This window comes from Tenrec ecaudatus, chromosome 7, assembly GCF_050624435.1.
Source record: "Tenrec ecaudatus isolate mTenEca1 chromosome 7, mTenEca1.hap1, whole genome shotgun sequence".
In the NCBI taxonomy this organism is placed as follows: domain Eukaryota; kingdom Metazoa; phylum Chordata; class Mammalia; order Afrosoricida; family Tenrecidae; genus Tenrec; species Tenrec ecaudatus.
The window spans coordinates 54,530,402-54,546,010 of record NC_134536.1 but is presented as its reverse complement, the minus strand read 5'-3'; the positions used below and the strand labels follow the sequence as shown (position 1 = coordinate 54,546,010).

At 40.5% G+C, this 15,609-nt stretch overlaps 1 non-coding gene across 1 annotated transcript; it reads right to left on the bottom strand.

The window, feature by feature from the left end:
- Nucleotides 1-15,059: 15,059 nt before the first annotated feature.
- LOC142454100 (small nucleolar RNA SNORA38) lies at nucleotides 15,060-15,190 on the bottom strand. The gene has a single exon (XR_012785627.1). It is a non-coding gene; the product is annotated as a small nucleolar RNA SNORA38 (small nucleolar RNA).
- Between the last annotated feature and the right edge of the window lie 419 nt (nucleotides 15,191-15,609).

The window sequence follows — 15,609 nt, the reverse complement described above, 5'->3', positions numbered from 1 at the left end:
ACTGGCATGCAAATGATCTATGGCAGTATCTCTGGAGACAGGCAGAGGCATGAGGCTCTGGCAATAGCGAGGAGATGATGGCAGTCTGCACAACGGAGAAATACAAGTAAGGGAAACTCAAGTGAGAGCAAGCATTAAGCAACCATCATGGTAAAGATCAGGCCCAATGGGGGCAACGATTTGATTCACTATCAATGGCAATGTCACAATGCATTTTCTCAAGTTCAGTTAATATCGATGAGGATATAAACACATGGCTTCCTCCCTTGAAATCACTTCTCCATGCAAACACACCTCTCAATAGCCTAGCAACTCATCTGCCTTCTCCTGCTCTCACGGCTGCTTCTAGAGCACATTCCCTTAGTTAAAAGACGTGATTCAGATACACCTCTATACACCCATTCCCAAGGAATAAAACACAAATTTCCGTTCAAGGTCAGTACAGAAATCAATTTTCAGCAATCAGTGGTTTTTCAAACTTATATGAAGAAGAGCAATTCCTGATTCGACTGAGTTCCCTGTGGCAGGGCTGTGTGTTCTTGCCTCTGCTGGAATACAAGGAGGCCACGTGTCCTATAAACACAGTAGTTCTTGAATTCCTGCAATTGTGTGAGAAAATACTGCAATATTCCAGACAAGCTATGCTTAATGCCTCAACCTTTAAGCTCAATGTGTTAGGTTACAAAACTAACAGGACTTGATTAATTAGATGTAAAAGATGGAGCTGTCGGCAAAAGGGGTGAGAGAGAAAAGGGTTCCCGGGGTGGCTTGGGTCTACAGTGGTGCCGGGTACCGGTGGAGAAATGTAGAGAAGTAGGTATTATGCTTCTGGGAGAGATACAAGGGTGGAGACTTACAAGAGATACAAATAATCACGAGAAGATTTGGAGGCATGCCTAAACTGATTAGTTTACAGTTTGACACTCAGGAGAGCCATTAAGTTTGAAAAAGAATGCACTTCATCGTTATTAACATGAAGTGTGGGCTAACGCTCTGACAGATTCTTGTCCAGGAAACGTATATAGATTGAGCAGAGCAATTGGCCAAAAGTAGATCCCATAAGAAGATTTATATTACTGTGATTTGGAGACAGTCTACATTGGCCCAATATTCCTCTCTCAATAGGGCTTTCAACGTTAGTACCAGGAGCTAATAAATGACATTACTAACAGAAGAGCATCATGCCCCAGAGGGATGATTGATAAGGCTCTACCATAAATTAACAAGGAGGTTTTAAAAGGGAGCTAAAAGCAGATAAAAAGCAAACAAACAAATAAACCCCCCATAGATCCAGGAATGGGTTTGGGGCTCACACTAAATCCTAGCTCCAAATGAAGAACAGTTCGTTCTTACATCATGGCCCTGCTTGATCCTCACCCTCAGGAAGAAACTCAGAAGATATGGGCGCTGTAGCAAACTGTGGCCAAGAATGTAGGTCGTGCCAGCTAGCAGATACAATAGCAGCTGGGGTCTGAAAGGCTTGTCTCTCAACGAACAGCCATCTAAATGAGATGTCAACTGAGTCACACGGAAGAAGCACACCATCATCAGTCACTGAAGGATTGGAACAACCTTGGAAACTCTCCAGGGGCAGCCTGCCTTGCCCTATAGGATCACTATGAGTTGGCATCAATTTGATGGCAATGAATTTGAGAGATTCTGATAAGGTCTCTATGAATTGGAATGGACTCAATGGCAGCGAGGTTTTGTTTTGCGTTTTATAAACTACAGTGAAATGCCTTCCAGAGAGGGAGGCATTGGTGGTGTGGGAGACAGGGAGCTCATGGATGGATAGCATGCCGAGTGAAGGGCTCTTAACCAGATTGGCTGTGTCTGTTGAACTTGTTGCTCTCCTCACTTCCCTAACTCAACCCTCTATCCCCATATTATTCACCAAGTAGTTACGTACTTGGCTAGATCTGTAACACGATCCACCTGCTTTTGAGCTGTGTGCTCCCAAGCTTCCCCTCAAAATCCTGGTGGAAGGAATATAGGATGGCCAGAGTGAACATTGCGTGAAGGGAGCATACACACCAGATGCAAGTTTCTATTGAGCTGTGCATTGCGTTCTTCATTTCTACGCCAGCAACAATATGCCCTAACCAGGTTCTGTGTCTGCCTTGTGATGTCATGTTCCTCACCCACAAGGCAAGTTTTATTATCAAAGAAATTTAGTCACAAAATCTACGTGGTACAGGAGAGATTTTTGCAAAATTAAGTCAATGGATACATTTTCATGGAAAATACTCATTTTCGGAATTGAATTAGGTTACATTCGATTCATAGGCACTGTTTTCACACACGGAGACAACACACCCGGATGCATCATTTTCTTGGCGCTTAAGTGACGCCAGCAGCGATGACATAACAGAAGCAAGCCAGAGACCAGCGGTTCTCAACCTGTGGGTCACGACCCCTTTGGGGGTCGAAGGACCCCTTCACAGGGGTCGCCTGATTCATCACAGTAGCAAAATTACAGTGATGAAGTGGTGATGAAATAATGTTATGGTCGGGGGGCCACCACACCATGAGGCACTGTCTGAAAGGGTCGCGGCATTCAGAAGGCTGAGACCCACCGCCATAGACATATGCATGCTAGTCTAAAGGTACGTGTTAAATGTTCATCTCCTTAATATCTAGTGAACTATACAGTGGGTAACCTTCATCCACTCCTGCCCCCAAATCACGCCCCCGAGTCACTCCTCCACCCCATGTGACCTGGAGAGTAGCGTGCAGGTCTGCAATGAAATGTGCTAAACTTTGCTCCTGCGACGCTTATCTACATATATGGTAGTTCATACGAGCTGAAAACACAGTGAAGTACATTTTAATATCATGCTTTCATATAAAATTAAGGGTCACAATGTGAAAGCAACCACCTCAAAAGAGCCCTGTCAGAATGACAAATGTCTTCTACCGATGACAGCGCCTGCTTCTCTTTTCCCGCCTTTTCTTTCCGAAGTTCATACCTGTTAGGACCCCATGCCACAACCAGTTACCACCACCCTCCACTAACACCTCTAAAAGCCTTTTCAAAAGCAATTAGTCAACATATAAATCAAAAAGCGTGGTTAAGTACCAGGGACTTTAACGTGGCGTGGAGGTAACCCTGGGGTTAGGGACTCAGCTGCCCTTGGCTGATTACTTCACTGTATTTTCTGCTGACCGCCTGCACAAACGGCACTACCGCCAATGGTGTCTGAGTCTTCAGCCCCGGAACGGCAGAGAATCAGTCGCAGCAGCAACGGTGCTTATAGCCTGAGAGTGACGTGGAGGCACAAAGGATTGCTATACCAGAAACTGTAGAGATAGGCTACGTTAACATCACACGAATCACTTGTATCTTAAAAATTGTCCAGATCCATAGAAAAATTTTAGGATACTGTGTGAATTTACTTTATAGGGCTGGAAGAAACATGTTAGTATAGAAAAGGCTTAGGAAATCCTGAAATGAACTGCTCTTTTTATAGTTGCTCACCAAGAGCACTTGTTTTCAAAAAATATTCTTAGTAAACATATACTGCAGAATACACGTGTTTGTATTCTGGAAGTTCTTGATAAAAACCTGAGAGCTGTGCCCGCTCCTTGAAATCTACAGATGAATAGTGGAAACGGATGCACGTCGAGGCTGTATTAGCATTCGTGGAGAGATAGTAATGACAAATGCATATTCAAGACAACCTCAGATGTTCAGTTGTTGAATTTGGTTTCTTTATTTCTGCAGCCGTTTCCTTCATAATGGTGGTGCAGATGGACTCACAATGGAAGTGCACGTAGAAAGGATTTCATTTAGCAAGTGAACTAGGAGAACTGACCTATCTTCCTCTGGGCCTAGTTGATCATTACCCTTGATCAAATAAAAGGCCACATGTTCGAGCTGCCCTTATGCCCTGGTTACCACAATGAGGGGGAGAAACAGAAGGAAGACTTAGGACAAGATAGCTGCTAACGGCAGCTGTTACTGTATAAATGTCCATATTATCTAAATAAAAGCATGTTCTATTTGATCGAATTCTCCATCATCTAAAGGAACATTTAAATAGGATGAAGTGTCTCACAATAAATCCTGTTCTCTGGCTGTTATTAAGAAGACAATTTCTAGTAATGATTTTTAAACTTTTAAAATGAACAATGTCATGTCAAGTGTCATGTACAGTGTACATACAAAAACACCTGTGTGTTAGTAATGAAGATGAGGATGGTGAGGAGTGCAAAGAGGGGATATGAAAAGAAACCAGAAAGGAATTCCTGCTCACAGCCTCATATCATATCATCGTAGGATGTGATTCCTTATTTTAACCAGTTTTATGGATATATAGTTCACATACCATGCAATTCAACAGTTCAATAAAATTACAAAGGGCTGAACAATAATTATCACAATAAATTTTAGAATATTTTCTTCTTTCTTGGACCCATTGTTATTAGCTCCCTATTTCCCCCAATCTCACTTGGCCTACCTCCAAGAAACCATTGATCCAATTACTCTGGAGATGTATCTGTCCTGGATTTCACATACATAGGGTAGAAATTCTCACAAGCACTTATTTCCAGTGATGGTCTGCCTATTTATAGTCATGCTGAAAGAACTTGGTGTTTCCTCCAGTCCTTTGGCACTACAATCATTTAAGGAGAATTGGATATGCACTTAGCAATATGTTGATGTTTCTACTTGAGCTCACCTACTTTGATTTGTTTTAGTCAACTCTCAAAGAAGCACTTTACAAAATGAGTTTTCTTTTTAGTGTTTTTGTATTTTACCCAGAATGGAGTTTAAAACCTGCTGGTCTTATGAAAAGAATGGAGAGACATTTCAGTGGGGTAGAGATTGGAGGGACAGATGACCCACTAGTGCATATGATGCAATATATTAGAATACATTTCTGAAAATGCTTTAGATAAGAATAAAAGGATGAAAAGAAAAGGATGACTTTGAAATTACAAAAAATCTAAAAAATGGTATAACTTATTGTGTACAGTGTCAAAATGTGAGAGTTGGTAATTAAAGTATTGCTATAGTGTCATAAGTTCCAAGAGGGTTTGTACTCCCCTGAGAATTCTGCTACCGCACATACAATGAACTTCCGTGACCACATCTGTGGATAGAACTAATCCTGAACTCATGACTTGTTCATAAGGAATTTTTTAAAAATCCAATTATATTAATCCCAAATCAAAGGGATATAATAGCCATTACATGGGTGATGACAAATATGCACATTGTTGAGAAATTGTTGTAATTGTCCAAAGCAAGAAGAAATCCAACATATAGCAGACCGTTTGCTCTCTTCCAATTTAGGTCAAAATAAAAATAGAAGTTGTTTAATTTGAGCAAGGAAAAGATTTTTCAAAATGTATTTCCTGGAGGCAAGTAAATAAACCTGGCATTTGGAAGACTATCAAATTAGATCACCAAGCGGAGGGGCCAAAATGAGGAGAATCCTCAGAGATGCCCCAGGGTGACATTTTTTCTGGTCATGAGATTGCGTGTCTTAGAGCTAAGTATATCTTCTTGCAAATTTTAAAGGAAAATAGAGTTTTATCCATTAGCTTTAAAAAATGAAGGCTAAGATTTTTAAGCACAGGCTCAAGAGAGATATCACGGGGAAGCAGTCTCATGTTCTCCGATGCTGCAGCTACCTACAAATGAAACAGGGAAGAACATGGGAGATCCGCAACGTGCCAACCTGAGAGTCCTAAATACAAAACCAGAAGAGCCATGTCTTGACACTGCTAACAATCCATGTGCTAAATGTGTTAGTATAATTTAATCAAAATAGTTGATGTCAACATGAAACCCATGAACTTTATAATAAAATCACGTTATGCTAAACTTTTAAATTCATGTTCTTCTACTATAGCTATTGCCAACAAGGAAACTGGAATATCTTTATTAAGTAATAGGGACATTGCAGGTCAAAATGTGTTTTCTAAATCTGCATCACATCCTTACAAGTCAAATCTCATGCATGTGATTGCATTGTGGTAACTAGCTATCAACCGCTGAAAGGAGAAGTGTTTGGGGGAAGCGGAGCATCTTTACCTCTCTGGGTTCAGCATTCGTCTTTCCAATTGCTTCTTGAAATGCATCTCTATGCATTTATTTTATACCCACTTGTAATTTTGTTGCTACTTAACTTGATTTTTCTAGGGAGTTTTGTAACTCAAACAAATAGTTGTCTTTCTTTCCACCATCACCTCATTTCTGGGGGTCCTTGAAACAAGCATATCCCAGAATAAAGAGATAACTTTTAGTGTACACACGGCTAGAAGATAGCATTTCTTTAGCAAGGTATCTCCTGCAACCTGCTGTCTCCAAGAACAGCATCTGCAACTGGCTTTGTCAAACAGAGTCAGATTGGGATCAAAGCTGGGACGTTTGTGGACGGGACACCCGGCAAGATGAGCAGAGCCATGGAACAATTGGGTGGCTGATGACCAGATGTAGGTTCCCGTGCTTGCTCTCATATCTGATTTCCTTCATTTTTCTCTACGTTGATAAGAATGAGCCATGAGCAAAATATCTAAACTGGACAAAGGTCCAGTTTACAAGTGATGAATGATAGCATATTATTCTACAAGTATATTCATATGAAAATCTAAAAGAGCAATTACAATTCCCGAGGCAGAATCTGGTTGATTCTTTAGCTGTGATTTGTGTTGACCACACAATTTTGTTTCTCTGGAGGATTTATGACTTTCTATGCCACAAAGAGAAGGATCGGGAACATACCCCACGGAGGTGCTATCCAGCCTGCATTTTTAGCAATTTTATTGCTAAATTATGGTAGGAAACAAGATGTTGCTCTATACAAAAACATCATTAGCTTATCCAATAGTGAGTTCTTACCCCATGAGGATTTTATAGCAGAATAAGTTTTAAGGAAGATAGGAACCTGCGGAGGATATTCGGGGATCTAAAAAATATTTCCTTTTAAACTGATAGTGGAATGGGAAACAAGATTTTCAAATTAATTCTATAGAATGCCCAAGCAGAACTAGGAACTAGGAAGCCCTGCAGTTTCGAAACTAGTGTTCATTTCTTTGAAATTATTTTATTCATATTAACTTTAGCTATTTTTCAAGTCTTGGTTTAAAAAAATCAACACTCTCTAGTTGATTTCAATTCATATCTACCTTATCTTGTATATATTTTTCATAGATACAAATTTTCTACCAGTTAGAGCAGCTATATCTACTTAAATTATACTTGGATTATGAATTTACTTACCAGTTCTATGGGCATCAGAATAATTTTGACATCATTAATAAAAGTGTGTATATTATGTTCATGATAATAAATGCAAACTATAACATGTACATCTTACTTTCTTGAGCCCAAATAAGACATTTTGTTAGCATTTTATGTAATCCCTAATAGCAACCGTTGTCTAAGCATCATCTGTCCTGGCTTTGGGGTGAATTGCCATCAGTGGCACCCCTCCATTGAAAGCCCCCTCACTGGCTTTTTTGTGCTTACATAACACAGTGTGTTGTGAAAGATAAAGTGTTTTTCATTTCCCATCACAAGGTTAAAAGGTTTGTCTGCTTGTTGGTATTCTGTTGTGAACAGGTTTAAATAACCATCCATATTAATAGGATCACAGAACTCCATAAAATAACAGACTCCGGATAGGGCAAGATATGACAAAATAACGAGGTATAAATTACCAAGGGCACATGAGGGAGGGGGGAAAGGGGAGGGAGGGGAAAAAAAAAGAGGACCTGATGCAAGGGGCTTAAGTGGAGAGCAAATGCTTTGAGAATGATTGAGGCAGGGAATGTATGGATGTGCTTTATACAATTGATGTATGTATATGTATGGATTGTGATGAGTTGTATGAGTCTCTAATAAAATGTAAAAAAAGAAAAGAGGAGGAAAAAAAAGAAAATGATTAGGGCAAAGAATGCACAGATGTGCTTTATACAATTGATGTATGTATATGTATGGACTGTGATAAGAGTTGTATGAGTCCCTAATAAATTGTTTTTAAAAATAACAGTTTAAAAGTCCTCAAGGATGGCAGAGGATGAGTCGACTTGTCAGAGAAACCGGATGCACTGAAATGACTTATGACCCTTCCTATTGGTCGTGGCAACTGTCTTATCTTGAACTCCAAAGGCAAAAATGCAGTCTATATATAGAGATTATAACATCCTTGTGATAAAAGTAATTCTATGGAGTAGCTGCTCTATGCCAGGCACCGTGACAATGGTGTTCTCTAGACCACCTCAGTCAGTGAACTCTGAGGCAGGCACCACTGATCTCTGCAGGTTAGAGATGAACTGTGTGCATGCTAGAGATATGACGTGGTCCCTAAAATAGCATATCTTTCATCACATAATGAGGAGGAGAGGTGAGTAGAACTCTAAAGCTAGGCCCCTGGAGGTCAAAGTCTGCCTTCTGAGGCATCTCACTTCTTCCTGGGATTCACATGGTAGCCTGCTCCTGCCCACCCACCCTGCTTCTTACCCTTCCCTCGCCTGCCCCACGTTAGGTAGGCAGCTATTGTTGGCTTGCCATTCAGCTGGAAATGTCTAGTTGGGTCTTTGACTCAGTCTGGTAAAAGGTAAAAATAAAAACAAAAAAACCCAGCTTTCAGTTAATAATGAATTTTGAGGTACTTAGCAATTATTTGGCTGTTTTGTTTCTCTCCCCAAAGGGAGTAGATGTCCATCAAAGGGAACTCTAAAATTGCTTTAAAAGTCCACCATTAGGTCATATGTTCAACGAGGTACAACACTGAACTTTCCAGCTGAAAGGCTCCAAGAGCTTGCTTTAAGATCCATCAATTAATCATGATAGAGGTATCGTTTCTGTTATGCTTCCACCCTGCTGGACGCTATACCGAGTGCACCAATGCATTAGCAGAAAGACGTCACCACAGGCCTGCAACGGCGGTGCTAAAGAGCCCTCAGCTTCGGAAGGTCTGCCAGCTAAAAGGCAGAGGGTCAAGGACTGAGCCGACATGACCCCCAAGGATACAGACCCCGAAGTCTGTACATGCAAACTCCGCTGCTTCCCAGGTGCCAGGGGGTCGTTCCGACACTCCAGTGTGTGGTGTCCGGTGGGGCCAGGACTGAGCTGAAATCTTTCTTCTCGGGAACTGCCTCTTCTTCCCGAGAGCAGAGTGGTAGAACCTACACCTTCACATCGCTGCAGAGCCCATGCATTTCCCAAACCACTGGTTTGAAATAAAGATCCCCCCTTCTCTGGACATCCTGCTGGTGCTTCCCGAGCCCTTCTTAGGCAGGACAGCAATTGTCCCTTCGGCGTTCTTGTCCCTGGCAAGTTAGCAAGGCCTCTCGGTTTCAAACATAGGAAAGCCTGTCTTTAAAGCACCCCCCTCATGCTCTGGGAAGTAATAATTCCTGTAAGGAGAACAAACTACACTTGAAAAAGAGCAAATCTACTCGGAACTCTGTGACGCCTTTCACTGCCCATTGCTCAGAGACACGTTCCTCCCTTTCTCTGCTGCCGGGGGAGGGGGGGCAGGATCAGAGCGCTGCCTTGGAGCCTCTGAATGTGAAAATAAAGAAAGTCGTCATAGAATTGTTTTTTTCCATCCTGGAGGGAAAAAAAGAGGGTATTCTCTTACCACAGCAGATGGTTTTAAATGCAGTGATTACAAAATTCTGCAGGTAAAATGGTTTAATTACAAAGTCAATACCGCCTCCGAGCTGGGCCGAGCCTTCGGCGTAAAAACAACAGACGGAGCAGAGCAAACCTCGGACAATGTTTAACCAGAGCTGCGCGCAGCTCCCGCTCTGCCTGCCACCCACCGGCTTTCGGCAGCCGCAGCGCACCGGGCACCGGCTCGGGCTTCCTATTCCGTGCCTCTCCGCTGCAGGCTGAGTATATGCGCGGATACATTTTAATATGCAACAAATGCACATACAGCAGACGAGTCCAGTGAGACCCACCAGTATTGCGAGAAAGATTTTAATTTGAGCAAAAATGAGCCATCAGGAATAGTTAGGCTACCCAAAGGAGGGGATTGTCACAGGAATGAATTTGCAGTTCATTAAAAGGGGCACTAGTCTGAAATTCTCCGTTCAAAAGTCTGGTTTCTAAACTTTAACCGTCTAGTAACTATGGCTTTTAACACCCCCACCCCCCAAAAAAGCAATGACATATTAAGAAATGATTAACTTGATGTTAAAAATATTCATTTGCATACAAGGATAAAATCTACGTTTTACTTGTAAAAATGACCATTCTTCTCCAAAACAGAAATGTCAAACAATGAACAAGTCATGGGCTAATTAAATACATAGCACTGAAAATAAACAGCGTGTGGTTGTTAACATTTTAATATACACCTAACAATACACTCATATAAAAATAGTTCATATAACTCATTTACCAAAATTAAATTTTTATTTTTTCCATTCAATGGGGTGAAACCCATTTCTCCATTTTGTTTTGTTATTGTTGTTAGTGTTTTTCACTCTTTGTTTGGTATATTTGGGTATATGGAATCCAGGATGGGTGACTCTATAGAGACAGTACCTGGATGGATGGCGATTCCTTAGGGGTCTGGGAGGAGGTACTGGGAGGGGGGAACTAATAACAAGGAGTACAAGGAAAAAGAAAATGTTCTAAAATCAATTGTGGCAATGATTGTACAAGGCTTTGTGATATGACTGAACTACTGAATTGTGTGAGATTTGGCTTATGTCTCAATAAAATTTTATTTAAAAAGAAAAAAGAAAATTGATATTCAAAAAACCCCACATGCATTTTCCTTCAGCTGTTGTGTTCTTGCCCCTTATCCACTAGACATTTAATACAGGCTATTAAAGATAGTTCAGGTCACTGGGCTAAGCAGGTGTGGGAGGATCTAAATAGTTAAATAAAGTAAACATTTCTGACAGTCTTATCTCCATGCCTTCTGATCTTAATAAATGTCACCAGGATAACCTAAAACAACACTTCTAGCACCCCTCTGAAGGGAATTAAATCAGAGACATTTCCAGATTTCTAATATGTTTAGGTTGATCTAAAAGGAAAAATGTTTCATTCCAGCAAGAAGTGGCTGGAATTACATTCATTACAATTTGGAAAGGTTGATTCTGAAGTTAACATGCAGAGAAAAAGAACATAAGTTTCCTGTTGTAAAAATGACTTAAATTGTGTGATTTTAAAAACTTTAAAGAAATATACATTAACATCCGATATCATAATTACTGCTGTTAATCGCTATTTCTGTACTAAGTTCATAGCCATCGAGATGATTCCAACTCACGACAGCCATATGCAACAGGGTAGAACTGCCCTTGTAGGTTTACGAGACTGTAATTCTTTACAGGAGTAGGAAGACTTATCTTTCTCCTGTGGAGTGGCTGATAGTTTTGAACTGTCGACCTTAAGATTAGCAGCCCAACTTGTAACCACTAGGCAACCATGCCTCTAATTGGTTTCAATACATGGTGAGCTTATGTATATTAGAATGAAATACTGCCCAGTCCTATGGCAACTTTGAACACAGTGATTTTTATGCATTTTATTAGAAATAAATTTTCTTCATAATCTCTTGGCTTGCTCGAGTCTATTGGTTTAAGCCCTGTGTCAATCCATTTTATTGTGGAACTCCCTGGAATGTGCTGACCCTCCAGTTGACCAAACAGGTAGTGTTTTTCCTGGGAGTATGTCTAAAGTACTTGACCTGAAGTCTCACGATTTTCACTTCTATGGAGAATTCTGGCTGTATTTCTTCTAAGATTAATGTTCATTCTTCTGGCAATCTATGGCATATTCAAGATCCTTCACCTGCACCCACAATTCAAATGCATACTTCATGGTATCCAGTTTCCATACATATACAAGACAAATACTTGGATTAGGCACAGCTTAGTTACCATACCATAATCATCGCATGTAATATTATTTCCTGCATACCTCTACTCCCCTGGAAGTTTGCTGTACTGTGGTGACTCTGTGTTGCTGTAATTCTGGAAGTTTTGTCACGGGTATTATGAAGAAAGAATAGGCTGTCCACTTCGAGGACATAGCCAATGAAAACCTGGTGAGCAGAATCAAAATATTGTCCGACACTGAAAGCCTCATGAGAATCAGAGGATGAGCCAGGTAGGAAGGCCCTCACAAGAGGACAAAAGCCGCTGCCTTCTCAAAGTGGAGTGGACCATAAGGACGTGGATGGAATAAAGCCCGTGGGAGATACGCCATTTGATCATGGGGCATGGTTCAAATTCGGAAGAACCAGCTGCAAACATCAGTTCATAGTCAGAACTTGAAATGCAGGAAGTATGAATCTAGGAAAATTGGAAGTTGTAAAAGTGAAATGAAGCCCATAAAAATCAACATTGGAGAAACAGTAAGCTGAAATGCACTGGTATGGACCATTTTAAATAAGAAAATCATATAGTCTCCTTTGCTGGGAATGAAACAATCAAGACAAATGTCATTCCATTCATCATCAAAAAGGACATTTCAAGATCTATCTTGGAGTACAAATGCTATCTGTGATAGAATTATATCCATCTACATTCAAGGAAATCGAATCAATACAACTATCACTCAAATTTATGCAGCAACCACCCCACCCAAGCTATTGATGAAGAAGTTGAAGAATTCTACCATCATGTTCAGTTTGAAATTTATCAAACATGTCATCAATACACATTGATAATTATTGGCAGTTGGAATGCAAAGATTGGAAACAAACAGGAAGAAACAGTCATTGGAAAATATGACCTTGTTGACAGAAATAAAGCCAGAGATCAAATGACAGAATTTTGCAAGTCCAGTGACTTGTTCATTGCAAATCTCCCTTTTTCAACAACACAAAAGGCAATTATAAACATAGACTTCTACAAATGAAATCCATAGAAATCAAGTTGACTACATCTGTGGGAAGAGGCGATGGAGAAGGTCAACATCAGCAACTAAAGCCAGGTGAGGGGATGTGTAAGTTCAGGTTGAAGCTGAAGAAAATGAAACAAATCCAACAGAACCAAAATATGACCTTGAGTCTGTACCACCTTAATTTCAAAAACATCTTAAGAACAGATTTGATGCAGTAAACACGAATGACAGAAGACCTGACGAACCGTGGGATGACATCAAGAATATCATATGTGTGCAATTGAATTCTGGAATGATATGGTGCCTGGATCAGCTCCTAATAAAATGGTTTGGGGCATAAGAAAAAAAGAACATCATACACGAAGAAAGCAAAAAGGTATTTAAAGCCTGGAAAGAAAGAAAAGACCAGTGTAGATGTCAGAAGAGATTTTAAAACTTGTTCTTAGTCAGAGTAGACAAGGCAAATGGAAGAAATGATGAGCTTAAAGATCTAAACAGAACATTCCAAAAGGCAGGTCGAGAAGATAAAATAGAATATTATAATGAAATGTGCAAAGAGACAGGGTTTGAAAAGCAAAAGGGAAGAATATGCTCAGCATATCTCAAACTGAAGAAACTCCAGGAAAAAAAACTCAAGCCTTTAATTTTAGTCTTGAAAGATTCTCTGGGAAAAATATTGAATGATGCAGGAAGCGCCCAAAAAAGATGGAAACAATACATAAAGCCACCATTTGAAAAGAACTACTTGACATTTAACTATTTCAAGAAGTAGCATACAAGCAAGAAAAAATAGTACCGAAGGAACAAAGTATAAGCTTTACTGAAAGCATTAGTCAAAAACAAGACTCCAGGAACTGATGGGATTCCAAATGAAATATTGCAATAAGTTGATGATGTACTGGAAGCACTCATTCATCTATACCAGGAAATTTAGATGACATATTGAAAGAGTTGGGTAATTAACTGGATGAGATCTATATGTGTGCCCATTTCAAAGGAAAGTGACGCAATAGAATGCTCAAATTATAGAACATCTTCATTGATATAACATGCAAGTAAAATGCTGCTGAAGGCCATCCGACAACAGTTGTAGTAGTTCATTGATATGGAGCTGCCAGACGTTCAGGTTGGATTCAGAAGAGGACGTGGAGGAAGCGATGTCACAGCTGATGTCAGATATACACTCCCTGGCTGAAAGCCAAGAATACCAGAAAGCTGCTAATTTTCATTTTATGGACTATGCAAACACATTCTTCTGTGTAGACCATAACAAACTATGGATAGCTTTGAGAAGAACAGGAATCCTAGAACACTATGTGGTGCCCATGTGGAACTTGTATATGGATCAACAGTCAGTTGTGCGAACAGAACCAGGGACTACAATGTGGCTTAAAATCAAGAAAAGTCTGAGTCAGGGTAGCAGCCTCTCACCATCCTTCTTCAATTTGTGTGCTGAGCAAACCATCAGAAAGGCTGGATTATATAAACAAGAGGGTGACATTAGGATTGGAGGAAGGCTTATTAACAGCCTGCGATATGCAGATCGCGTGACCTTGCTTGCTGAAAGGGAGGAGGGCTTGAAGCGCTTGCTGTTGGCTGGAGGATTGCAGCCTTCAGTATCTGTTGCAACTCAAAATAAAGAAAACCAAAATATTCACCACGGGGTTAATAAGTAACATGGTAAATGGATGCGGCCATCAAGGCAGCCAAAGATGCATTGCATTGGGTAACTCTGCTGCCTCTTTAAAGTGTTGAAAAGCAAGGATGTTACTTGGAGGGACTCATGTGGCCCTGACCTGGCCCATCATAATTTCAATTGCCTCATATGTGTGTAGAAGTTGAACATTTCATAAAGAAGAATTGATACATTTGAATTATGGTGCTGGTGAAGAATGTAAAAAGACCATAGACTGCCAAAGACAAACAAACCAATCTGTCTTGGAAGAAGTTCATCCAGAATGCAAGCCCGTGGGATGTGTTGCCAGGAGAGACAAGTTCCTGGAAAGGACATCATGCTTGGTAAGGTAAGGCGCAGAGAGAACAAGGAAGACCCTTGACAAGATGGATTGACACAGCGGCTCATCGAGGGGCTCAAAGCTAAAAGAATGAGGATGGTACAAGACAGGACAGACGTTCGTTCCACTGTACACGGACCTGCAGTGAGTTGGAACTGACTTGGCAGCACCTAACCACAACATTATTATTGTTATTGTTGTTATTATTATTATTTTAGTGTGGGATGGGGACGCTGGAGCCTGTGAGGAGCAAGCTGGCCCCAAACTTCTCCAAATCCACATTTCTTTGCCTCTAATTCTTACGTGTCTAAGGACAGGGAACCACAGACACGCCTTTGTAGGAGGACAACAATATTATTCTTAAAACGGTAATAAAATTTAAGTACTCAAGTTCTTAGTAACAATGCATCAATTACTTGCTTGATTTCTTTTTTCTAAAAATTCATAAAGCAAAAGGTGAACCATCTTAATCTTCTAGTTCATCCTAGAACTAACGAACTCATTCAGTCTCTTTCACCTTCCACTGTCATGCCTTCCCACGTAAGCAGTCCTTCTAACGTATTCAATGTACAGTATTGCTTCAAATGTTTGCACTAAAATAAAACAGACAATTTCACCCTAAGTGAAAACTTTGCACAGACAGAAACACTGTAACTAGCACCAATATCAAGCAGATACAAGCAGAACTCCCACAAACCCTTCTGGTGCCTCTTGTAGTCCCTATCGCTCAGGGAAACCATTATCCTCAGCAATAATTGAACAGAT